The 27,916-nt window shown below is 44.4% G+C and overlaps 1 long non-coding RNA gene across 1 annotated transcript; it reads right to left on the bottom strand.

Annotated features, from left to right (window-relative positions):
* Positions 1-22,794: 22,794 nt before the first annotated feature.
* Positions 22,795-26,091, bottom strand: LOC136712768 (uncharacterized). The gene is made up of 2 exons (XR_010804887.1): positions 25,713-26,091; positions 22,795-23,018 (listed from the first exon to the last, which is right to left on the bottom strand). It is a non-coding gene; the product is annotated as an uncharacterized LOC136712768 (long non-coding RNA).
* Between the last annotated feature and the right edge of the window lie 1,825 nt (positions 26,092-27,916).

Genomic DNA, 27,916 nt, shown 5'->3' on the forward strand with positions numbered 1-27,916 from the left:
ACTATGATTATTTGACTATTGTTATATTTTCCGTGGGGGTGTGGAGAGGAACAAACAGTTTTCCGTGGCACAAGTGCGTGCATTCTCTCTGGGCACGGCGGCTTTTGTGCATTTCAATGAGCATTGTCCCCGTGCCTTTATCTGCACAAATTGGAGTGCCTTATTCAGATTACACCTCGCCGCTCCGCGAGGGATGTGTCATCAGATCTCATTGTGCGATCTGCTCCTCGCTCAGCCCTAATGAAATTAAGCAGGATGGCGCTTAATGTAGGTGATTGTTGCCGGGCCCATTGTCCCACGTGACTGAGGTGCCCGAGGGGAATCAGACCCAACTGGTCTCTGCGCGGCGCTCTCAGCCTCGCCGTTGCCAGTGCCGCGGTGTTGTGCTTTCATTGCGTCCCCAGCTGCACCTGGCATGCTGCAGGATGTGTTTGCTGAACCGTCACGCTTGGGCATCTGTGATTTGAGCTGCCACATATACGGTATGGTGCCTCACAGGGGACCCCACACTGATCTTTTTATAGAGAAATATTAACTCCTGGCAACGGACGCTGCGCTGCGGACGGCGAACGGCTCGCTGTCATTTGCATCGGAAGGCACGAGACGCAGCCACAACTCCCTTCATGACTCTTTTTATCCATTTAACAGATCCCAGGTGTCGTTTAGACCTATGAACTCATGACCCGTGAGGGGACAGCGCTTCAGAGCGAGCCACAGAAAGCACAATGCGTCACAGGATTGCAAAGTGCGATCTGCAATATGCCGGTCATGCCTCTCTTGTGAAGAGACAGAACCTGGAGCGATGGAGGCGCTATTAAAAGTCACTGGATGTGCATCCATCCCTGAATTTATAACACAGCATAGATTGAATCTTCACTTTGGAATAGAAATTGTCAAATTTCTCTTAAGCCATAAAACACGGCTGTCAAAACACAGCACCGTCTTTGTGAATGTAAAGTCTCTTTGGGAAATTTCCTGTGAGACCAGAGCTTAGCAAATGTGAAGCTCTTAATGAGTAAAAATCATTAGTCGTGTTAAGGGAGAAACATTCCTCACTTTTTATAGGACCCACTGATAGCTGGACTTGTATCATCATTCGGCTGGGAAAATTGCTAATTCCCCTATTTACACCCAGACACGAAGTGCTGATTAAAATCAAGTCACCGTGCTTTATTACTGATATAAAACAGCACTGTAAGATTATTCCTCACGGAGGGTTTGAAATATTGTCCATTATAACATGAATCGAGCAGTTTTTGCTTCATAAGCTGCAAAAACAAATTATCTCAGATAACAAACAAACAGCTGATCCAGTGAATTAATATACAATATACTCTGTTAATATAAAACTTGCACTTGAGGAGTACAATGGTGGACTTCAGATGCATGTAACCTTAAACACTGGGACATGTTTGTGGTGCTGAGGGTCTGGGGGCTGAGAGTGCGACTTCTGGCAAATCCATGGGGGGCATCTTTCTCAAACCCCAGTGCGTTACTGGGGGAGCCAGCCGCTGTGAGGGAGATGGTTTAGCTCTTTTCAGCCCCTAAAGACTGACCCCAGCAACGACTTCGCAAGTCTGGTGGAGGACAAGGCAGAGTGACACACGGGGTGTCATGGGCCGTCTGACAGTGCAGTTTACACGCCAAAGGAAGGAACAATGATTTAGCTGTGGGGCCGCTGTGGGACAGGGTGGGCGTTCAACTCAGAGAAGTCCTGCCCCCAGCTGTCTCGATTAAACGCCTTGATTTTCCAACTCTGCCACGGGACAATTCTATAACTTTATATGATTAACAACAATAGATGCCTGATGTCAGAAAGAGAGGCAGCGATGCATGAATAATGGAAAGGCCTCTCCGTCAGAGCGGCTTCACAGCCACAAAGTGCTCAGCCTGCTTTGTGAATGACAACCTGAAATGTGTAAAATGAGTCATAAGTTGCTTTGAGTGACAATAAAATCAGTGTGTAATACTGATTTAACATGTTTGAGAAACTGATGTATAATTTATGAGGGAAGACCAAATCTCTGGTTTAAAGTGCATTTCATTCTTTTTTTAAAAATACGTTTTCTAATTTAGTCTCGGCGGAATTAATGCATTTATGGAGAATAAAACGGAGAGGTTTTTCCGATGATATGTGTTGCATGATTGCAGTGCCCACACAGCCCCGTGGCTGGCCGCTGCGACACGAACTCGGGCTTATGCTCGCTGTATTATCTGTGGGTCACCCTGGGTCTCAGCCTTCAATATATCTTTTGAGTGAAAACAGAGAAATCATTACATCCGCCAAACGAGAACAATTCTCTTTTAAATCGAAAACTGAGCTTCGGCACCGGCCTATAATTGTGATCGCTTTGTGAAGGCGACTTTTTATACACTGCAATATGTGTACTTGGTTTTATTCAATAGAGAAAGGAAGACGCACATCGAATAATAAGGTGTGAACTTACTTACCCCTAAATATAGTCCTCACTCCAGTCATTTGATTTGATTTGATTAGGATCTCTTTTAGACCTGTTAAGAAATGTTAAATACATACTGAATAAAACAACAAAAGCAAAGTGAATACACAACCACAATTCAACATAACATATTACAATACCCTGTGGACCCACTGACGTTGTTCAAGCAATTTAATGAATTCATCTTGAGGGAGCAACTATGATGTCATTGAGTCGGTGATCTTATTTACTCAGTTATATTGTATGCCTTACGAGCTAGATTTCCCTCTGAAAAAGAAACAGAATAATAATAAATACTTCAGATAAATACAATTCAGATTGGTATCAGCGATTCAAGTGCAAATGCGTGCGTGTTTCATTCAGCCGTTACAGGAAAAAAAGTCACAGTTAGTACAGGAGAGGGAGCAGACAAGGACTCCGGCTGTGTATTAACCTTGATGTGATAAATTAACCTTTTCTCATTAAAAGCATAGTTGCATTATTATAGGGACAATACAAACTGAAATAGAAAGGCCATCATGACATTTAGAATATTTTATACGTATTTTTCTATACATAAGAATTAGTTATACTTCATATGCAGTTTTCAATGCAAACACAGCTGCGATTGAAAGTGATGTTATGTACGCAGTAAAAAGTAATTTATGGATGTTATGCTTGGTAAAGATGTCAGCGGCAAATATAAAAGCTTTTGAACCTGATCCTAAACCACTGATTGAGAGAGAATTAAATGCATATCTGTAAAAGTTTGATCAGATATACGGCTAACGTGAAGTAATATAATAATTCATGTATAGCAGATGCCTTTTCCAGGATGTTTGTTCTGCTGTTGTGTATTGTGATGGTTGTCCTGCTGTGTCTTTTAAATGTACGGACAGACATGCGTTCTGGTCCAAAGAAGCCAAAGTGTTTTCCGCGGCAGCTGCCTGGCGTTTACTGGCAAAATCTCTCCATTTTGAAAGCTGCGTTGTAAATATTGCAGATATTTCTGAGTAATATTTTAAGTACGGGTGAGCACACTGAACACTCATTGCTATTTTTTTCTGGGTCATATCTAACTGAAACATTTTCGTCCGCGAAGAAACAGAACCAGACAGAATTTTTAATGTACTGTTAAAAGCATGCCTTGGCTGAAAATCTATCATTTTTAGTTGACAATATTAATATTTATTGCAACTACAGCTTTATCAATTATTCTTCTTGTAGCGGCATCATCCAGCCCCCCTTTCAAAACTGCCTGTGTTTGATGCCGCAAGAAGACTCTGAACAGGACACAATTCACAGCACATGTATTCCCATGTAATACATCAGTGGCCACTAACTATGAACACACGAGTCGCACATCAAAGTGTTTACTCTCATATCCCACAGGGAAGGGCTTAATTAAAACATCAGGTAAACAGCAGTACAATAGGCATAATGTTGAGATAATTATCTTTAGACCCCCAGGTGTTGTGTTTTAGTGAGGAGCAATCAACACAAATGGAAGACTGATCTGCTGATAATAATATAGGTGTGTGCAGCGGTCAGGGCTCTGGACTCTGGAGCGGCCATTGTGGGGTCAATCCCAGCCAGAATGCCCCACTACAAAGCCAGCTGTAGAAATGGTAATTGTATGCAAAAATAATGTGACATATTGCAAGTTTCCCTGTATAACATTGTCTGCTAAGAAATATAGAATTAATAACATGGAACAGCATTAACTGATGACTAGTTTCGCCTCGAGGACCAGGCTGCCTCAAATAACCCTGCTGGGTCTGTGAAACCAGCCCTATGTGAAATAGGTAATCTAAGGATAACCCTACACTGTAACAAAAACTGCTGGGTATCGCCCAGATTTCTAGGACTCCCATTGTCTGGTAAGGAAGCAGCAATGGTTATCCAGGTATCCATAGCTGGTGGGTCATATCTAAACTCTGTAAGATATCGTACTGGAATGATTACTGGGCTTGCTGGAATTTTTGTAAGTTTGTAATCAAGTTTGAAAACTTGGGAGCCAGATGTATCTGAGTGCTTAGTGGCCATTGTGGGAGTTGATCAGACTTGTGTACTGGTCACCAGATCACAATATACATATTGGTTTCCTCCCTATTGCCACATACAGTGGCTCAGTTGGTATGACCTCTGTATCAGATGTGAGGATTGTAGGTTTGAATCCTGGCCAGCGCAAGTTGTGCCAACCCTACATGTTCGGGTGAAATGGGCTACAAGAAGCTCAAGTGATACTGTCAGCCGAAGGCCTTTGCTGCCAAGGGGAGAAGGAGTCAGCAATTACTCAGCAACTGGCCAAGTGTACTGGAATGATTACAGTGAACACATTTTAACAGTAACATTACAGTACGACACTTTACAGTAAACTGTGTTACTGTAATAACTGTAGTAAATTCCTGGCAGCAGAGTTGCCAATAAATTCCTGTACATATTACAGATTCTTTTATAAATCCTTCAACTCCATTCAGAATGTAAAATGAAATATTCAGCTGAAGGTTTGGATGGGGTTTGTTTTTCCAGAACACTTCAACTTCCATGAGTGACAGCGCTGTATTTCTACTGGTTAGTCTAGAGTGTAGTTCAGTGGCAGTTTTGGCACAGCGTCAGGATTGGGTCCTGGCTTGGGCTAGGGTTTCAGCTATTAACAATATTAATCAACTGTAGCGCTCATAAAATAAAATAAGTGCAATGAAAGTGCTCCAAACACTCTTATGAGCTCCAGGAGGTGCTCATTGTCTCCCTGAGCCAGAGTCCGAGTCTTCCTCCACACACAGCTGCTCCTCGCGGTCAGCACGGGCCCGTGCGGCTGTTTCAGGGTCTCCTGCCCTCGAGACGCCCAGACAGCAGACAAGTGCAAACCTGCAACCCGGGCAGCCCTTGACTTCGCTCATGTTAGAAATGTTGCAACGACCACAGTTCATTATTCATCTGCTATTAAGTCCTGGTAGGTTCCTGTCACAATGAATGTAGACCGTGTGTATTCACTCACCTTCTATTGTCACACCAGCGGTTTAACAAACACAAAGCACTGCATATTGTGTTTGAAAGAGGGGCTTGGCTTTCACCATTTACATCAGCAAGAGGCAAACAGAACATTTCACTCTGAATTAAGCACCTCTCACCGATCGGTCACGTCCTCCTGCACTAACCTGGCAACGTCACACCAAGTGGAGTCATGAAATCTTAATGCCTGTTCTCAAAGGCAGACCCTTTTAAGCATGAGATACAAATCCTCCTTTATCAGAGATCCCCTTCGATTCTGAGCGCTGTTCATCAGAGTAGAAAGCCTGTGCCCTCCCCCGGCTCGGCCGCCAACCCCTCCTCTCAATCTCTCTCTCTGTGCCTGCGCTTCCCTCCATCATGTTGTTAAAGGGCAGATCAGTGTTTGTTTCCAGAAGACTGCTGATGCTGCCTACAAGAAAATTATAATGAGTGCATATGTTGCCGTTAAGCCACCAAATCTGCACACGTTGCAATGTGTCTGGCCCGATGAAGAAGTGACAGCCCGTGCTTTCACTGCTTCAGACGTTCCCCAGCACAGCACGGGGGCTCTGACCAGTCACATCCTGCGCAGATGAAGTGAGCGCATCAAGCATGCAATTTAAAATGCAAACACATCCGGGCAGAGACTGATGAGTCCGGACGCCCTCGACAGAATGTCGCTCTCGCATGGAGATGGAGACGTGAGGCTTGAGCACTGGGAACAGAGACGCTGGGGCGGCCGCGGACTGGAGTCACACAGACCAACATATTTCTCCACGTTTTCAAACATGAGGCTGTGACACTTCCGCCTCTCAGTGTAGTCTATGTGCTCTGGGCGGATATGGAGTCGAAGAGCAGACACACACACACACACACACACACACAAAAAGAAAATAAATAATAACACATAATAACACAGACACACACCTGCTCATGAGAAATGATGGCCTTCGACGTAGTGTAGTAATACGATTGGAGTTGTAGGTGCATCGTTGTAGTGTAGTTCAATACAACACATTATACTGCAGTCTACAGTAAAATACATTACCATACAACACAGTTTATTACAGTACAGCATATTTGGGCAAAGTCAATAGGCTTCTCTAGGGCAACAGACTACCTGTTTTGTGTATCATACCCCCTCGATGCCTCACGCACACCGCTGTATCAACACTGCTTCTGTCCTGCGTACGCCGATACTCACAGATGAGAACGGACAGCTGTACGCTGAATCCCAGAGTCTTCAGTTCAAAGTGACACTTTACCACGAAGGTAACATTGTTCACGTGTTCAAAGATACTGTTTACTGTAAATCCTTCAGCTCGACTACAGAGCTGGAAGCCTGCCTGGCCGAGCTCGCGTTTCCCAAATCCTCATCAGCGTGCTCTCCGTGTCACGGTGCTGTGGGCGTGCTCCCCCACATCGACATCAATGATGAATGCGATCAAAATGTTTGGCTAACGGAAGGTCGTCTCCTGCTCCACGGCTCTGCATACATTTGTGTTTAAATAAGAAGAAATGTGAATGAAATTTTCCTATTAGGCATTTCTAATCTTGCTGAGCCAACTCATTCATAGCTGCTCTAGATTCATCAGCGGCAGACAGACGGGGTTATAAATGGAACCGGGGCAAAGACACGACAGATTTGTTTTAGGGAGGACTATCTATCTCCCTAAAGAGTCCACTAAGGAAAAACAAATGTGTTTGAACTAAATATGTCATCGTTCATCCATCTGTCCGTCTTCAGTAACTGCTTCATCCAGTAGAGGGTCATGGGGAGAGAGAGGCGGACCCAACAGACACCAGTCCATCACAGAGTAATACGCACAGGCACATGCACACGCACACGCACACGCACACACACACACACACACACACACACACACACACACACACACACACACACACACACACACACACACACACGACTACTGGGCAATTTAGAGTAGCCAGTCAAGATAAGCAGCCTGATGAAAACCCAAGTGTCCACAATGATGGCATGCAATCTACACACAGGCGGACACCCGTGCCAGAGGTGAACACAGGTCCCAGGAGCCAACCGGTGTCACCATGCCCACCAGCGAGATCGTCTCACGGCACGGCACCGCAGTGATATGGTTAAGGGTTCCAGCTCTGAACGAGACTCGGCTGTGCTGGAGATCATTATTAGATGGTGCAATTAGACCTCAGCTTTTTCACAACTTGGCGAAAGCCATCGAGCCAACGTTGTTCAGTTCAGGGACTCCACCGTGTTGAGAGGGAGCGCGCTCATTAGCTCGGCTAATTTGGATATAGTTGCTGGAGATAAAATAATAATAATAATAATCATTACCAAAAAAAAAACACCACAAAAACATCTTGAATATTTAATAAAGTCCTTAAGCTGGGCCTGTGCTGTGAAAGTTAAAACCTGGACAGATGGCCCATCATTATACATTTTTATTAATAACAGCTTCAACAGCCTTTGATGGGACCATCTGGGAAACCTCTTGATGATGATAACAGCTTCCTGAAAACAGAAAACAATCGACCTCTTTGATTGTCCTGTTTTTCAAAGATGTCGAACGTTCTTTGCCGCTGTTTGGTTCGTTGTTTTATTACCTTAAAAACACAAACGAATGTTGTACTACAGAGACTACAAGGGTTGTGTGCGCCAATACAGGACATTGTTCCTTTGCATAAAATACACATCAGAGTCAGATTAATTGCTTCTCATTCCCTGTGCAGTGTGACATGCTGTCTGGTCGTCCGTTCCATGCTTCTGTGCTTGTGTGTGGGTGTGAGGTGTTAGCGTGTGTGTGTGTGTCTGTGTGTGTGGGCCTGTCTGAGACAGATTTGGCAGGGGGTGCGCTGTGAGCATGAACAGTCTCCGAGGCGGGGAGGGAGCATTTTCACCAGACTGCAATATCTTCAGATCTGATCGACATTGTTCTGTTTATATACGCTTGACTGTGGATTGTGGGCAGCATTTTAAAGAATAAACTCCTGCCACAGACTGAATGAGGTTATTTGGCAGGTTTGACTTGAGAAGATTGACTTGGCTTGGAAACGATACTTCCTCATTCAGAATAATGATGGTTGCATTAACATTGATAAAAAAGGAGGATTTTAAATGGACTTGCTGGTCTGTGAAACATGTCTACTATGGCCAGTTTCTGTTGTCAAAGTGGTTCACTTTCAGCTTCCCTGAAACTAACACAAATTTATGAAAATATGATTCAAAGAGTTAGTGTCCTTCCCTGCAGAATATGCATGTCACCATTGATGTACTTTTCTTGTGTTTAAAGTGGGTCACACTTTCTCAGTTTCGGTCTTCAGAGACCCTTCTCTTCTGAGTTTCTTGGAGAACTACAATGAGACAGTCGATCAATCCCCACACTGTCTTTATTCTCTGTGTGTTGTGCGTGCGTTCAGAACAAGGGGTTCAAACTGGTGTCAGGGGCTCACCTCCCTGTGCCACAGCGGAGACAAAAAACGGGGGAAGTGGTGATGTGATGTCACTCTAACATGCTCAGGAAAATAACCTGTCTGCAAAATAGTGCTTTGTTATTATTATTTTACTTAAACATTAACCATGATATTCATCAAGTTAATTAACATTTGCATTTATGTATTTTCCTCTGAAAACATCTGCCACAGAAGATCAAAGCAAACCGTGTAAGCTTTCTGTCAGAAACAATGGCGATGGGATTGTTATGTGAGATGCGAATCGGGTCTGAGTGGAAGTACAGAAGGTCTGCCCATGACAAGTCATTGACCATAATTAGCACACGTTAGGACTCGGGTAACAGGAAATGAAAGGGTCACGTGACCAGGGTGATACCTTCCCCACTGTCCGACAGTATGGGTCACATCCAAACACCATCAGCTGCCAGACAATGAGCTGAAACCTGCATGGTTGTGAACCTGGTTGTTGTGAAGAGGTTAAAAAGCAACCCATAAAGATTTTGGGACACTTGTGATTCTCATCTAGAAAATCATGTGACCGCTTACAGGTCAACAATGAAAATGAAAAATGAAATGGATCCAAACTACTGCTTAAACAAAAAAATGTAGACTTCACATGTTTTCTCTTAGCATATTTAAGTCCTGCCGCTGAGACCACAGCCTGCACTCTGATCATCTCCTACTCGTGCCAGCCAGCCCTGCAGCGGCTGTTGCACCATTTTACTGATTTTGTTTCTTTAACAGCAAACACTAATCCTGTTCCACAAATCTGACAATAATCTTGTTCCTGCTCCTTTTAATCAATTCATCACAAAGCTGAAGTGGGGCGCCGCAGTTTGTGTCTGATCTGCCTTGTCTTAAATACTGTTTTTCTCAGCATCACAGGGTATTTCATTAAATCCTCCCTTGTACACAACTTAAAATGCTTTCTCTCTCTTGCCAACGAGCAAACAACAGCAACCGCACGCTGTTCGGATGAGAAGAGCTATTTGTGTTTATACTGGTGGCCCAGTATGGAAGTGTAGCTTCACCTTTTTAAATATCAGTTCCCTATTCCTCTGTGGCCCATTGTCACTCCCCCAGCATCACATCTTCTTGAAGATGAAGAAGAAGAAGAAGGAGAAGGAAAAGGGGAAGTTGAATTAAAGTAATTTAAAGGCATGAATAGGGCCTTGTGGGAGATCTTTTCAATGTCAGAGTAACACGGTGTACCGACAGGATGTCAAGCCTTGATGGGAGGGGGAGGACGCTGCCCTGGGACTGCGACTCACATCAGACGGAAGATGGTGATTTCCTCCTGAAATCCCATGCTCAGAGTTTATAAAGGGCCTGGTCACGTCACAGCGACTGCAGGGAAGGAACAGAGAGACTCCCAAGGGGGTCCCTCTCGCCAACGCCAGACAGGAGCCCCAGCTCGACTATTTGTGGCGCAGAAGAGGCACGAATGTCTTGTCTGCCTGTCCGTCTGCTTTTCTTGCAAATATTTTGGGTGGCAGATTTAACTCAGTCTTCTGTCGACCCAGACCCACTCGAGCAGAACCCAATGAAAACAATTTCCTCAACTTAAATTCCAAGGTGAGGATCTGTGGGGCGTCAGAGAGCTGTCAGGAAACCGAGAGTCTCCCCATCTCCCTCTCCACATGGAGTAAAAGATCTTAGCTCAGGTGTGAAGGAGTTGATGAAGGTCCAAAGAAGAAAAAGGAATATATTTCCGGTTCCGAGGGAGCAGGTGAGGAGCTCACCGTATGGAAAATGAGCTGACTGTAATCTTCTTCATTTCATGGTACCGCTATGACATTGGCAAAGTCCAGAGGACATGGTTTGAAGCAGCACAAACACACAGTCATCTGGGATAGAAGAGGTAAGGCAAGACTTTTGGTGAAACCAGGGACATTAATATTGTTGGGAAGATAAGGCACAGATCTCTCCACGATCACGTTGGCTGTTGTTATTTTTCATGTCCCTTTAATTTATTTTGCTGTGGCCACTATACTGCCCCACCCCCTCATTGTATCGGAGTTAATTCTCCCTTCCTTGCCTCAAGCCTGCAATAAAGTCCTACACATCATCCCAGCTTCTCTGCGTGATGTGGCCCACTGGCTCCTGGGAAGCAGCCACACAAGTCTAGACCCCCCGAAACGTCGTCCCAGGAGGATGGCTACCCTCGGGGGGGCGGGGTCCTATTTCTGTCTGGCATTCAAACTGTCAACATCAATTAAACGTATCAATTTCAGGGGCTATGACTTTGAGATATCTGCCAATGAGGCACAAGTGTAAAGGAAAACTGCCACACTGCTCACAAACGTACGATTTGTGTTTGCCATTCGTCGCCACAGACATCTCTTCATTTTAATTGTTGGCGAAAAGAGTCTCCTTCTCATTCTTTATTATTGATGTTTTTTTCTAATATGAAACAATTTCCCCCATGGCCTGAAAGGAAATTGCAAGACTATAATTAAGCTATAAAATGCGTATTTTATACTAGAAATCAACAAGTTTGTATTGGTTACATCTGTTCCGTAGATTGACAGCACGGAAAATAATTTGTACAAAATGTACAGCACAGTAAATTCAGTTCTCCAAATTGACTTGTATTTGTATGCTGCCAGTGCTAGGTTTGTGAAATCAGTCACACTTATTACTGGAGTGCTAATACAGTCTTCAGATCTCCAGATAACTAACTGGTTAGTTTCAGTGTCAGCTCCGCTTCTTGGCGAATGTGGAGTCAGGTATTGCCAATAAAAGCACAATGGGGATGGTTCACTCGCTGTATTCCTACTTGAAATGAAATGAAATGAGAATACGCTTCCTGAGCAATCATTTGTGATCATGGTTACTGTTAATTTCACAACTTGATCAAACGGCATGTCTTGGAGCCTCACTCTGATGTGTCTCAATGACACTTTCCAAGGACAGCCACTGAACAGATGTCGTTAAAAAGCATGTGTGTTTGTGTTTGTTTCCTCGCTCTTCGGCAAAACCCTTCTCAACCGGTCCAGATCAGACGGAACTGCAAGGCGCGCACTCCTTAGTATTTCAGGCGATAACAAAATTAATAGGTCATTAAATATTTGCTAAAAAGCTTCAAAGTTTACTTAATGGGGTATTATGAAGCAATTAGATATTAATGAATCATGCTCGTTCAACCCCATCTGTTTATACCGCGTGTGCAGAGGGAGTTTCAGGGGAAGTGTTGAATCTTGATTAAACTCAGGGCGCAGTGGGAACCCGGGCACACGCACCGGCGCCCACCTCCCCTCGGAGAGTCGCGTTAAAGCAATCAAAACAGGAGCTGCACCACCAGCAACGACACAGCGAGGTAACACAAGAAGAAGGGCATCATTATAATAACAAAATCTAAATAAAAACCTCATAACACTTTGCAATAATGCTCACTGAACCTGGAAATGGAACAAAGGGCTGAATAATGTTTTGATTGGAAGAGCGTTTGGAGACACTGCAGGGTGGCAGAGACAGAGCTGGGGGGTGGGGGGTAATTATGACTGTGATAGGAGGGCAACAGTGTGTCACACGTGTCAGGAGTGCTGAGCAGCCTGGGATTGAGGAGAGGAGCACAATTAAGAGCCGTCAGTGTAAATACTCCCCCAGTGTGGCTCAGCCGATCAATCTGCACACACAGTCTCAGGGATGGATCCAAAGTTGTGCAGCAGAGGAGCTGTGTGGAAAGTGACTTTGTGTAAATACGTATTGGAGATTACTAATCTGGTCCACGGTCCCTGTATTGTCTCCCAGTAGGGAACTTCATAGGAAATTATGCTGCTTATGTAAAATAAATTAGCAGAAGTTTTTTTTCAGTTTTTTTCACTACCGCCCCCTTTGGCAATATGTGTGCTGAGAAAAACAGGATTTGTTTGTCGCCACCAGGTTTCTAACTGTATAAAACATCACACGTTCACCTTGAATTGTCTGCTGTTGTGTTTTGTTTCCGGGAATGGAATCGCCTGGCGCTCATTGATATGTAATGAATTGCTTTCCGTATCTTTGTGGCTTAAACCTTTGTTATACAAAACCTGAGTCATCCACTTTGGGAAAGGCAATTATTTCTGCTCATTCCCTCAACATTTTGCTTTCTTTATTTTTGTTTAGAAATAACACATTATGAAGTTCAGGAAAGAACTGAAAGACCTCCTCTCCTTTCACTCACAAAGTCCCACAGAGACACTAGACTTCCCCTGGCCCTGTACCGAGCTGCGATCCCAGGGGCAGGGATGAAATGCATCCCCCAACTGTGCTTAACCAGGCAGGAATTTGGTTAAAACTAAAGCTAGCAAAGGCAAGCAAGTGATTTCCATTGTTTTTGTACCCACCTGGGATGTATTTATCTGTATGCTGTACTAATGTTATGCTCAGCAGGCTTACAGCACCTTGACACGGTGAGTAATTGCGGGAAGCTCTCTCTACGTGAAGCTTGTGCATTTGTTGGGGTTTGAATCACTGCAAGTCTGTGGTTTGCAGATCAGGCCGGGCACATGCACTGGCAATGCCTGGGGACACAGAGTCGCTGTGCAGAGGCAGTACCAGACTTGTGGGCATGCAGATGGGAATCGCCTGCGGTGTTGAACAGGATGAAAGCCAGCAACACAAACAGGCTGCTCTCTGTGCTGCTGGGGCAGTCCTTACCCTCCCCTTGGGCTCTCACTCCTCCCTGGCCTCGCTGGGGGGTTTGGGGCTGGAATAGGAGAGAGTGCTCTTCCTAAAGAGCAAAGAAAGCATTTTACAAACTTATGATGTTTCCATCGATTATAAGTGGAGAGAAAAAGCACAGGTTAGTACTGAATCCAACACCTTTTCAGTGAGCACGGCAGCATCAATGGATCCAAGAGATCCACAAGATAATCACAGAGGCCAAAGTGTCATGGAAAGGGGGAGTTTATATGTAGACCCCGAGTTAAATGGAGATTCTGAAAGATAGCAGAGAGTGAAATTATCTTAGGAGGAGATGGACAGAGATGCAACATGTCTGCTAATTGTCCCTCTCTTATCTCCTTGCCTGTTGCATGGCGAAAGATATTGGCAAAGCAGACAAATGCCAAAAGACAGATCTTCACAACGTTGTTAAAGGAGTGCAACCCACCCATGTCTCTAATGGCTGCCGCAGACCTGTTGAGGGGCCTGTTGGGCCATCCCACCACAGCTCTCTCTGGGAAAACCAGATTCTCTCAGCTCACTGCTGTCAAGTCCCATAACAGCCAGTGACCTCATTATCAGTGTTACTCTCCTTGACGCAGCGTTACACCCCCTCCCATTGCGTCGGTAGCTGAATTGCGTTCCTCCGTCCTATAAAGATCTGTAAGGGTGGCTCTGTCTCCAACAATGTCAACTGGCTCTCAAACACCAGCCTCGTGGCACACGACCTCTCATACAAACACAGTCCTGCCAGCAGGAGCCCTAACCCGTTACTCTCATTAATATAGTCTATAATTACTCCGGTACACTCGTTACGCAGGAAATTAAAACGTAATTAAGTGAAGCCCGTATTCATGTTTCTTTTTCAGGAACGCATGAGGTGCCAGCCAGGCGCATTACAGGCAGGTAAGGGGATTGTGCAAAATTGTTTATTGGCTGGACATCAAAACTTCCCATTGCTGGCCAGGCTGGCAGCCAAGGAAACCAGTGAATGCCTTCCTCCCATGCATGTTTGTAAAAACGCATTTGGAGATCCGTGTGATTTGTGAACCAGAGTTGTGAAATGTGGCACCATCGAAACATGCCATGAACAGTCAGGTTTCAACTTGTGCAAATCCAAGGATGCACACGGCTTCCAGTGAAGGCCTGAGATGCTAAGATATCCGAGGAAGGACCCCAGGGTTCCCAGGGGGAGTAATCACCCTGGCTGGGCATTAAGGCTGATTGTGGCAGAGAAGCTCATGTACAGATAATTCCCAGTCTCTGGGCCCAGATCACTTATGCTTCCTTCCCGTAATAACTCATTCACAGAAGTGTGGTTGTGTTTTTCTTTAACAGAACGGCACGGTCAACTGGTATTAGCCATCAAATGCGCCGAATGAAAAGGCACGGTGAGGCGGCACAACTCAGTGGGGACTCCGCATTTCTAGGGGAGCTGGAGATCAGATCTCACGTTCAGTGCCAGCAGGTCAGAATTTATTCAGAACTCGACTTTCTCATCTACACCGCTGCTGGCAATGAAACAACTGGTACGTAACAATAACTGAAGCATGTGAGCACTTAGGCACTTTTAATTATGAATGGGCCTGGCTCTTCCTTCAAAATAATCCGCAGCCTGTTCCTCGTAAGTGTATCAATCAAAGGCTGACGTGACTTTCAGCCAAAGCAGAGAGCGTCCTTGGGGAGCTGGCCTCAGGTGTTTCTGTGTCTTGCCTGCCTGGGATATGGGGGGGAAATCACACAGTTAAACGGTAAAGCACACAGGTCCTCCTACACGTCATCCGCTAATGAGCAGCCAGAGCTCCTTTGGATCTAAGCAGGTACGGGAAAAATGGCTCAGTGTAATTTCTTGCTTTTCAACTGTGTTGCCTCCACTGAAGATATGCGCTTTGTGACGGCAGCAGCTGCTTTATTTTGAAATAAATGAGTTGGTGAACTTTCAGGGTCAAGTTGCATGAAACGATTGTGAGCTTTTTGTTGTTATTATTATCTTCTATGATTCAGTTCGCCAGAAGGAGTTAAATATGATTGATTGGGGGATGTTTATGCATTGATTATGCAGTGCATTAGCGGTCAGCTTATTCCAGTTGTGCAGTCTTTTAAAAGGGGCTCATACATTTCTGCCATGTGTAAAAACTATAGCTTTGTTCGGTATGGAAACATCTGTATCTGATACAACAAATCCTTTCCTTTTCAACTTGGTGAATGAACTTCCTTCATCACGTCCCACAGAGAGCCGATTAATCAATACAAATCCTTGCCTCTGTTTTGAGTGTTAATCAGTTCTGTGAGTATCATTCTGAGCAGCTCCCTGAATCATTCAATGAATGAAAAACTCATTTAATTGGAGCATTTTCTTGCTGCTTTTTCACTTCTCCTTGAAGGACACACCTTAGTGAAGTGCTGGTGTCTGACAGTCAGTCTCACCCTGATAAGTAAAAGTCCTCAAATGCTTCCACAACAGTTTGGGTGAATTGTTCTCCATGGCAGGAAATTATCTCCACCCCATACCTGATATTCAGACAAAGAAAGCAGCACCAAATTAAAGTGAGAATCACAGTTCCTTGGATAAGCTTGCCCTGAAAACATGCCCTAACGCTTTGTTCTGTGGGGTTAAAACATTGCATGTGATTCCCCACTCTTGAATATATATATTGGTGGTCTGTATTTAAGAAACTATATTCTTTCATAGTTGTGAAGATCAAATCTAAGAGCGCCGATAAGAAAGACAAGTGTTCAGACTGCGCTCATGATTAAAACGTACACCCTATCTGTGTCAAACCCAGGAGGGGACTTTCCCTGTCTTGAAAAGATATGAATAAAACAAAACCTGAAGATTTCTCTTGAAACAGCGCTCTGCGGTTCCCCGCGCAAAAAGACTCGCCCTGTGCCTGGACACCCGGGACCCCGATGTGCCAACATCGCAGGCTTCTGCATTTAACCCCCCACTTTGTGTCTGAAGTAGGAACACAGACGCCTGTGTACGCTGGCCTTGAACCTGATTCAAAACATACCCATTAGCAACATCACGGGCGGGGGTGATCTCTACGTGGGCTTGCTTTGTGCCGGTATTTTTAGAAAGCGAGATTCACAGACAGGTCTCCGCTGCAGATGCCATCACCCGGAGGGCAGCGCTGGCCATCGTCGGCGAGGTGCTTTATTAAAGCACACGGCCCGGTAATGGAGTGCTGTTGTCCCTTTTTATGCACAAGACACACAGCTATGAAACACATCATTAGTGTCAATAGAAAAAAACAGGCATCATTACCCTCCTGCCTGTATTCTCTGAGATGCCTTTCATTTTTTTTAAACTTCTCCTTCCTCTATAGCGAGAACAGTCTCCTTTAAATCTGCTTTTAAAACATGCCTGTGCACATGTACTTTATAATGATCCCCCCTTTGCCAGTCAGAGACGGGTTTTTAGAAATTAGACAATGAGATCGTTACTTAAAGCTGGCTCGACAAAACCAGTGCTGATCAGCTAAAATATTTTTCTTTTTTTGCAACAGAAGGATACTTTACAATGAAAGTCCTGCGAATTGTAAAAGCTCCACTGTTTGAGTGCACAAGCTGGAATATCAACCCCATGTGTGGCACAGGATATCAGATATTGAGTTAACTCTAATCAGGCTGAGGAGTAATGGAAATTAATTATCTGATGCTGCTCTGTCCTAATAACATGTTAGAACTGAATAATTACCTGAGTATCATTGTTTTTCAAGTGTCCTTGTGGGCTGAAGTGAGGCCCGGTCTCAGCCAGCGAAGCCCCTGTCCTACTGATCGTCAGTGTCAAAGAGCCGTAACCGGTGGCCAATCACGGCATCAACAGCAGCAATGAAATCACAGCTGAGGAGCCGGGAAAAGCTCCCCGATTACCTCGTGTAGTCTCTGTGGGACCTGTGCGAAGATGTTTGTATTAATCCTGTTTTTGTCAAGCAGATTCAGATTAGATTTTCTGCCCTACTTGCTAAATCTGTACAGCTTAATAGCGCATAGCTTTATTTAATTTATTCATATTTAAGAACCAATGGTGGAACACAGGGTCTTTATGAAATACTATCTATGTCTGTCTGTCTACCTATCTATCCATCTGTCTCTGTCTATCTATATCTATCTATCTTTCTGTCTATCTGTCTGTCTATCCTTTTACTGTTCAGTTCAGCTAATCATTTGGATCCAGAAGGTGAACGTGACATTGATACTGACATGGGTGAGCCAATGGGATCCCAGTTTTGCCACAGTACTGGGGCAGTTTGTCCTGTAATCATATCCCCTATTAGTGTGGAGAAGGAAAAAGCAGAGACTTGGCCCATTTCACGCCTCCTCTTCCTGTTTGCTGGGCTGTGAGGCTGGCCAGACGTGTTGTGATGCTCTGCCCACTAGGATCTGGACCGTGTCCACCAGAAGTTAATTGATAGGGGCTGCCGAAACGGTGTTTCTAAAACCTTCCCCACAGGCCCCACTGCCGGGCCAGGTGTGCGGTCCAGCTGGCACCGGGTCGTGTGTTTTATTATGAGGAGTGCCTCGCATCAAGGCCAGTGCACCACGGCACGCTCATCTATTGTATCAGATCTAAGATGGTGCCCATGGCGAAAACACAGTTTGAATTCAAGTGTGTGCGTGTGCGTGCGTGTGTCAGAGTGTGAGAGTAATCCAGCGATGATACTGAAGGGTGTTAAGGTAAACCAGTTCTATGTCACTAAACTGTATAACAGTGAGGCCGCTGCTATGACTGTGGCACAATATTACACTATTATTTTAAAGATCAATGAATTTATGAGCGATTGATAGATGTGTAAATCATTACTCTCAACCCTTCATGAAAACCTTGTCCATTTTTGATATCTTTACTTTTCTTATTAATTCATTATCTGAGTCAGGCAGTTGGCATTTTGTAATTAGATCTTTATTTGTCAGGTAACTGCTTGCAACTACTCTTGCATAAATCTTAATTTCCACAGCGCTCTTTTCCACCGAGAAACATTCGTTTTAAGCTAAGCATTTTTTTCCTCAATCTATAAAATGGGTCAGTGGGGAACAGAAGCATTTATTTCCATTCTAACAAGAATGGAGTGCTTAATCACGGCCACAGTGCAGCGCCGCAAAATCCGAAGGCTATTTTTGTTTTTGTATTAATATTAATAACATCTACAATATATACGCTTAGTGTGGATTTTGAGATCTTAATGTCACCTTTACCCGTAAGAACCCTGTTCAATTTCTGTGTAGCATCAATGGAGTCACGTCTGATGCATCGCACATCATTTGTTTCTTTCTCATTCTCATCTTTAAAATGATCCGAACCTCGGACACACATAACTATACCCACCGTTCGGCATAGTTTATAGGCTGTTAATTCGAAAATAACATCTATTGAACCCTGATAGCTCTCACCTCTCGATCTCGCTGTCTTGAGATTGCCCAGCGAAAGCAATCAGGCCTCCAGGCCGCTCTGCCCGCCCGGTGGCTCTCAGTCTCAAGGGCAGCCCTGGGCCCCTGCCCCCATCCGATTACCAGCCTCTCTGAAACCGGGCTCGTTTCGATGAATACTAAATCAAAGCGTGCCGTTCATTTCAATGATCTTCTGACTGAGGAGATCAGGAGAAGAGGGTGCCTCATTAATATCTATAACAGTAACATAAATAAAGACAAAATGAGCCATCTCATAACTTTGGGGGTTGAAACTGGATAAATCCACGATTGTCTCTTAGCAGGGCATCGACTCGGAGCAATTGATTGCCTCCATGCCGCTACTGATTTGTGGCCTCTGTGAACTGAAATAAAGTGACCCACACCTTAAAATGAAATAAAACTGTTCAATCCTTTCCTTGATGTAAAATAACAGGACTTGTCTGAGATGAAACACCGTAGAAGAAACTCCCGTTGGCATCTTTTCCCAAACACCATATTTCGACAGCCTGTTATCTGCAGCCATTGTCTCCGTTGAGTTTGACTGCTTAATTAAGGCCTAAATCCTGCTTCACTCGGAGGCTGTGTGCAGGGTTTGAAGTCAACGTGACTGTTTGTGTAAAAATTTAACAATGAGGTTTTAATTTCTCAGATCATAACCTTTTTAAAATCGTCCATTCTGAGTTAATTGTGGGCTTTTCTGTTTTAATTAAGAGATGACGTGTTTAGGACTCTGTGTGCCAAGTGGAGACGGTAATTGTGAAAAGTGTGGCGTTTTCTCCCGTGTTTTCTGAATGGGACGAGCTCCGCCTGTCCCCGGATGACAGCAGCTTTCAAACAGTGCTTCAAACTGGAGATCCGATACAAGAGCACTTTCCTTTCATTGACCTAGATTGGAGATACAGTTGTACCACATCTACACCGCTGTGGTGTTACCATGAATTTCAAAAAAACTGCTTGGAATTCAATGCTTGCAAATGATTTTTCTATTAAAAATTGATTGTTCGTAATGTTTTCCTTTTGTCAGGACACTGGATACAGTGTAATTCAGAGGAGGTTGCCTTCATTATTCATTCGTCAGAGAGAGGAGTGTGCAGGCAGCGGCTTTTAGAGAAATAAAGCTCTCTGCCTTGTTGTGGCCCTGCTACCACCCTGTGTGACGAGCCCGAGTTGTCATGATTATTTTATCTCACGGCCGTGTCTCTCTCCACCACTTTCCCAGTGAGCAGGACCGGGGATATCGGTGTTTCTCATTGCATATTTTATACCCCGAGCTTTATGCATCCCCACCAAGCACAGTGTCGAACAAAGAGCTTGTTCTGTTTCTGTGTTTTGGAAGAGAGAGAAAAAGAAACTGCTCGGGTAAGGAAAGGAACTAGGATTCTGATTCTAACCTTTGCAAACTTGTGTGCCCTTCACTGACTGATATTATTTTTGTGTACCAGAGGAAAAGTGTTGGCAAACATCCCTCTTCACAGTCATTTAATTAGAGTAGAGGACATGGATTCCCCACTGTGGAAAAATGGGCCCCAGAACTTATCAATCAGTCTTTCGAGGCCTCTACCCTTTTCAGAACCAGCTCCTCAGGAAATTGTATCAGAAGTAACACAACTGAGTGTACTTTCCATCTGTTTCAACAAGCATGACAGGGTTTCACTGTGGTCAGAGAGCATGTATCACCATCACAGCTGATCACATGGCGGGAATCATTATTTCATTAATTCATTCATTAGTTCTGGTTGGGCCGTCGTTGATAAAGACCTAGAAAGGGAATCTTTCTTCCTGCATAATCAGTCATTTCTTAATTGTATCAATATGTGAACAGCCCGTATGTTTCATTACAGATGTTGTATTGCCGATGTATCAATTATAGATTTCATATTCAGTGTTGAGTACTTCTTGGTTTTCCTTTCTACTGCTCTGCCTTGTGAGTTTAGATTTGTGCATGTTTCAGCCGGAGGCACAAAACGACACGCACACCCTTCCTTCAGCCCCTGTAACCCAGCTTGTTGTGCACTTTGGCTTGTTTTCAGGCGGCACCTACATCCCTGAAATAATCCCACAAAATGCACGGGAATCTTGTTTCCCTCGACCCTCAGGGACAAACAGGATCGACGCCGTAAGAGTTAATCCAGCCATCCAGATGTTCAGTTGAATCCCCGGCGTTCAGAGACAGCGGGGGCTCGATTACACAAACTGTCATTCACAATCTCCTCTTCTGCATAATAACCAGCAGCGCACGCCTGCGCCCCGCTCACTCTCTCCCTCTCTCCCTCTCTCCGCCAGCTAATAGGCTTAGCAAATAAACAGAGGATTTGAATAAATCACCTCTAACACTCCACCTATTGGCCCGCTTCCCCTTGTCTCCTTAAACCCAATTTGCTGCCATTAAATTTTACAGCGTTAAATATTGCAAAAAGTTTTAAATATTTATCCCGAGCTTAAAAGGCTCAAGGCAAATATGCTACAATCCTTGCTCGGATATTAACATCTCTGTGTACAACCAAGGAGGCCTATTTTCTCCAGCCTCTGTATTTTAATACAATATCTTCATCGTCTGACCGCTGACTGTTTTTAACATCAGCGTTTATTGTGGAAAAAAGCAGGTTTCAAGGCCTGACTTCCCATCTGCCAGGATGAACCCTGTCTCCCTCTTCCTGTGTCAATCTGTAGCAGAGTAAAGGGGCCAACCAGGGTGACGGAAGCCAGATTAAATGGACGATGTAGGGCCCAGACCGGTGTGATCGCTGTGTTTCAGCGCTGATGCTGCCGAGTTGATGCAGCGCTGTTACCTTTGTTCTGTGGAGCAACTAATCAATTGAAAATGAAAAGATGCCGTATTGATCACGCTGGTACATGTTGCACACATTCATAATTTTTTAAAGCATGGTGCACATGTTCGATTTGTTGTATGAGACACACGTGTGGGCCGTGAACATCACTCGATGCACTGCCCACCCCTTGTGGTTAATTAGTATTTTTAGCAGCTCAATATTTATGAGTTGACCTGACTACACTACTGTAAAGAAATCGTTGATGGGATGTAACTTGAAACACAAAATATGTCATAATATGGGTAATATATCAACAGCAAATGAAAGAGGATATGTGTGTGTGTGCGTGTGCGTGTGTGGATAAAGACTACACAGTGTTGTTGTTACAGGAGAGGGAAGGCGGGGGGGGGGTCGTGTTGATGAGTAACCTTTCCGAATTAGTGAACATTAAGTCCCCAGAAACTGAAAGTGACAGAAAGTCACCGAAAGGTGATACAGTAACGCATTGTTCTTTAAATAAATATATTCTGCTGGGAAATAAAGTTACAGGATTGTAAAGCTATATTTGAACTTGACAGCTGGCCATATGCCCTTCAAAGGAAATAATCATTTGATTGTTGCCTAAAGCTTTTGTCTATAGCCTCATTGTCTCCAAGTCAGTAGATTTATTATTATGGGTCCTGTGGCAAAAGCATTTTTTTATTTTTTAATATAAATATATAGCACACCTCAGAGAGGAGTTTTGGAGATGTCCTGAGCTGATAACTGAGGTCACTTAAATTTGTGATACAGTGAACACATTTATTTGGAAGAGCTGAACTAGTTATCTCTCATGTATTTATTTTTTTGGCCCAGGAACAGCCCGTATTAGATTCATTTAAACTCACGCTTAATAAAAAACACAAAATCGAGTGAAATAATGAAAAACCTCAAAGGCACAGAGAAGCAGCACGGAGTTGAGAGATTTATCATCTGGCCTCTATTTTAGACAGACCTGTACTTGTATCTATAGCTGTTTAATCAGCGTTGATTAATATCTGAACACTCTGATTAAAGACAGCACGGGGGTAAGTAAATAATGAATGTTGTAAACCATATATAATTTATTCAGCATTGTTCTGTATACATATTTAATGATATGACACACAGCTTAACTAAGGCTAGATGTACATCTGTCACAGTAATTATTCTGCAAGTTTCAAATGGCTTCTTGTATGAGTATCTTCTACATCCCCCCCCAGGTGTGGGCACTTCTGGATATGGGGGCTGGATCGGCTGACTCACTGTTGGGAAGTTTGTTTGTGATCCTCTGTGGTGAAGAAAAACACAGTAATTATATTTCTCGGTAAACACCCTCTTCCAGGGCAGCCTACAATTTATTACACACAATCACTCGTGTACAGTGGGGATTTGTACTGAAACTTTCTGGGTCCAGTGCCTCGCTCAAGGGTACCACAGCTGTGCCCCCCACCTCGGACTGAGTCCAGAGTCCTGACCGCTCCTCACACCGCCGCCTTGTGACACGCTGACCCACCTCACACAATAAAGACATTTTCTCCCACAGATGCCTTGTAAATGAAAGAAAAAGAGAGAAAGAAAATGCAATAATATGTGGCAGTCTGTCTTTGGCCCATAAAGTCTATCTTCTTGTGTGTGTGTGTGTGTTTGTCAGTGTCTTGGTTTGTCACTCAGTGTGTGTGAGCGTGTGAGACTGAGTATAGTTATTGGTATAGTTACCGTAGATGTTTCTCAGCAGGCCAGACTGGGAGACCCCCATTGGGAGCTGGGGTCAGCTCTCCCACACTCTGTCAGCTCTATGACACCTGCACTCCACTATCTTTTTAATGAAGTATTTATTCAGGTGCTTCTGCCCCAATGAGACTTTGATGTGTGGAGAGTAATTTGTCTTGAACTCGGTTGGCCGAGGGAGCGGTGGCCTGGCGGTGGGAGAGCCAGGGAGTTTGCTGTGATGGCGGGGTTTGGGGAGGATGGAGGGAAGCGAAGCCGTGACTCCTGGGAGAGTCGTGTGCGAGCTGAGTGTTTATAGGTGCTTTGGTTGGGGGCAGGGACTCACCCTTCTCCCGAAATATAGTCTAAACTCCAATTTGTCTGGCCCATTGCCCCAGCTGTCACACATTTAAAGCACAAGTGAATCATAAATGTAGGAAGAGCGGCACAAAGCGTACCGGGGTACCAGTGACATGGTGGAGTTGTTTAACAGATAAAGAAGCATGCAAACTTTGTGAACACAATAAAGCAATACGTTGTGTTTGTGGTGAAGCCGAATGCAGAACAGGAAAGTGTAACCGCAGCAGAGGAGATGCAGGAACACGATCATGTCCATCTGAGTTTCCAGCATGCCATCGCACTGAGGAGTAAACAGAAGTTGTTGCCGCATTGTGGGCAGTCGGAGAAGCCTGCTTTCTCCAGCCAGCGATTCAGCCACATCATGAGTACCATAAACCATTACTAATGTGTGCTGAAAGCCAAGGGTAGAATATTTAATGCTTCTGCCACTACCAGCAGCGCAGCACCATTTTTAATACATCTGACTGCTCACTTTCCCCCGCTCTCTGTTTGCTGCAGTAACACGCCCGGGACCGATCCCTAATAGCTCGAGTCGTTCTTTATAAACATCAGGCAGAGATAGGCCAGCATAATCCCTCGTGATTTATTTATTTATTTATTTAATGGCAGTGTCACACAGTAAATACAATACACAATCTGCATGGGTAGCCCTGACTTAGTCACACGCCGGTATAAATCAAGGTTACAACAAAAGGAAAAAAAGTTATAATGATGGGTAACAGGGAATATATTGTTTTCCGATATTGAGTTGACAAGTTTACCAACACATAATTGTGATAGAGAATAGTAGGTGGATATAGTCCATCTTTGTCTGCAAGAGTTATTTGTTCCAATACATGTAATGATTTCTGTGTCTGCCTTGTTTCTTACAGATCTAATGAGAGAGACAAATCTAACAGATGAATTTCACACGCAGGGGTCCTCAGGTAATATGGCAAGACTCACTCACTTACTCCCTCATTCATTCACTCCTTCATGGCTTCATGTAATGCATTTCCTTTCATTAAAATGCATATTTACGGATGTGTGACTGTTGTGCTCTCACACGTTGGCCTACTAATTCACGTGGAACTCCCTCAGAGCCGTTTTCTGTTCAGGGCAGATGTATCATTTCTTTTTGTATGAAAGCTGCCCAAATTCCTCCTCCTCAGTTTGCCTGGTGTGAATTGAAAGATGACCTTGTCTGATTTGCTTGGTATTTAGACCAAGAGGTAGTTTTTAGCCACAGCGTATATATCTCAACCTTTCTGCCTCCTTGAAATGTGCTTACTGCTACAGCAGCCTTTGAACTGAATAATTATCCCCCTATTAATGGTGCAACAATAGCAAACTACCACCTTAAAGCTCTCAGAGACCCTGGCAAACGTAGGGGAAAACAAATCTGTGGATAGTGAAAGAGTCAGGCGACAGTTCGTCATAGAGGATGTGTAATTCTCTTCCCCAAGAATCCAAGGTGAAGTGAGCTCTCACACTCACAATAGACAACCCTGGAAATGCAGAATAGGAGGCTCAGGCAGTCATGACTTAATAAATGGCTGATTTCAAAGTCCTGCGATACGGCTGCCTTAACAAATATCTTTTCATCTCTCTCTCTCTCTCTATATATATATATATATATATGTACATGGAGAGACGGGAGAAAGAGTGTGTGTGTGTGAGAGAGAGAGAGAGAGATAGGGACAGCGATAAACGCAGCACATCAGCGTCATGTTTCCAGATGTAAGGAGCGGCTCGTCTGCTATGATATTATAATTGTAGTTCTCAGTCATCAGAGCCGAAGTTATGCTAAATAACGATCATTTGTGCAAGATGTTAATTTGCCGCCGCCCTTGGTAATCCGACTGTAACTCAAGAGGGAGGTGGGGGGAGCTATGGTTCCTGCGAATTCCACTTAATATTTCAAAAGTGATCTTACCTTTAAAGCAATCTGTGTCACTGGGCTTGCACCCGGTCTGAATCGACGTGGGATTGGGAATGGCTTTCATTACCCACGCCTCGAGACGCAGCTCTGGGCCAAATAAGGGGGGGGGGCAGCAAAGTGACCGTAACAGCTGGAGCTGAAGGAAGTTATTGTGATGAAATCCATGCAATCCTGGAATTAAGGACTCATGTGTGTTTTGTTGCCTTTCGGTTTGTCTCTCTCTGCCTCTCTCTCTATCTGCCTCTCTCTCATACACTCACTCTGCCTCTCTCTCTCTCTCTCTCTCTCGCTCTCTCTCTCTCTCTCTCTCTCTCTCTCTCTATCTGTCTCTCTCCCCTTTTCTCGCAGACGTAAAGATTTATCTCACGCTGCTCACTCCGACAGAAGGATTTGGCATTACCTTCCCGGGATCTGTGCTGAACTCGCACCATTTATAGACTGTCAGTGTCACACAATCTGATAATGAGATTGAACTTCACGTCCTAGCAGACTTTAGCATCAACATGCGCTCGCCGTCCAGGTTCCCATGCAGACTGAGCGTCCCCATCACCACCATGAACCCCCGGCAGCGGGTGTAGCGCGGTGTCCCCTCCGATCTCCGAGACGGTGCGTGATGGCAACTCCTGACTTGGGATCTGTGCGGAATAAATAAAGGCGAGGAGCCACAGAGCTCTCAATCGGCTCCTGCCTTGCATTCATCACCTCGTGTGCATGGATCCGGGAAGCCGCCTGACGCAGTGAGCAGCTGCAGCCCCCCGTCTCGGGCCGCCGGCGACCCTGGATTTTCTCACCGAGATTTGCCTCCTGCTTTGCGTGTTTCTGGGGGTGCGGAGTGGCACGGAGAGCCCCTCGATTTCCTCTCCGGAGAGACCGGCGAGCTCCCGGTTTTCCCGAGTGATTGAAGCAGGTAAGGCGGCACCGTGGCTTGCTAATGTTGCATCTGAGGGAAGGGGTCCAGTTGCGGGTCTCCGACAGGCATCGGCACCGCAGTGACAGAAACATTGTCTTGGCGATATTCTTTGCTATGGCATCTGTGCGAGATGTATTTTCTTTTCTTGTTTGGGTGGCATGTACTGATTAAAGGTGCAGAAAGAAAATACCGGGTCTGGCGGGGAGTCGCATCCCGCGTCCTTTCGGGTTTGAGCTCCGCCGCTGCGGGAATCTGTCCGAAACCTTTAGGAAATAGTGCTGATCAGTGATATGAAGCTATTGATACGCAAACGTTATTCATATTGTCCCTTTGTGACAGTTTCATCCTGCAAGCATGAATCTGAAACCCAGAAAAGACTGGTAAAAGAAACCCCAGCAGAGATCGCTGTTTGACTTTATTTGGAAACTGTTTTGTTCACTTATTCGAGCAGAGATGCCCGGGGAGAGGAGACGGGTTAAAGGGCGTTAACTGGTCCGGACGAACCCCGGCTGGCCGAGTGACTACAGAGAGCGAGTTTGGTTCATATGAAAAGTTTAATATTTTATCGTTAAACGTGTGAGTCCAAACAGCTCGGTTTTGTGTTTCAATGAGTTCAAAAGCTTTTCAAAGCAAGACGGTCCAAGGACGAGTTTGTGCCCCAAAGTCTTTCAGCACCACGGCCAGCGCACGGCCAGATGCCAACAGCTGTCCCGCTTTACTGCTGTCTCCAGCGCCACATCTGTAATGATCATTATGCAGTTATATGGCTGTTTCATCTATGTTTTATGCATGCATGTATCACGCATTATTTTAAATATTCAGTAAATCAACTGCTGAACGGTATAGCAATGTAAAATGTTCTATAATATGTGTATTTTGAATGTAATACTACATAATGTGTGTGTGTGTGTGTGTGTGTGTGAGAGAGAGAGAGAGAGAGAGAGAGAGAGAGAGAGAGAGAGAGAGAGAGCAAGCAGCTATTTAATTACGTTATGCTTAAGTTTGCTCCTAAGGGAATTTTAACTATTCGTCTCTGCAAGTATAATAATGGGTTCTGTTGCATTGTACAAATATACATATATATATATATATATATATATATATATATATATATATATGTAGTTGTTGTTAATCAAAAACAATAGTAAGCTAATAATAAGGTCCTAATGAAAATCTTCTGAGGACATTTTGATTATTACTCTGTATCTCGAACGTTGATCAGAAAATATATTCGGACCCTAATGTAGCAGATCTAATGGCCTGGGCTGTCGCTGACTGAAGGCCCAGG

This window comes from Amia ocellicauda, chromosome 17 (assembly GCF_036373705.1).
Source record: "Amia ocellicauda isolate fAmiCal2 chromosome 17, fAmiCal2.hap1, whole genome shotgun sequence".
In the NCBI taxonomy this organism is placed as follows: domain Eukaryota; kingdom Metazoa; phylum Chordata; class Actinopteri; order Amiiformes; family Amiidae; genus Amia; species Amia ocellicauda.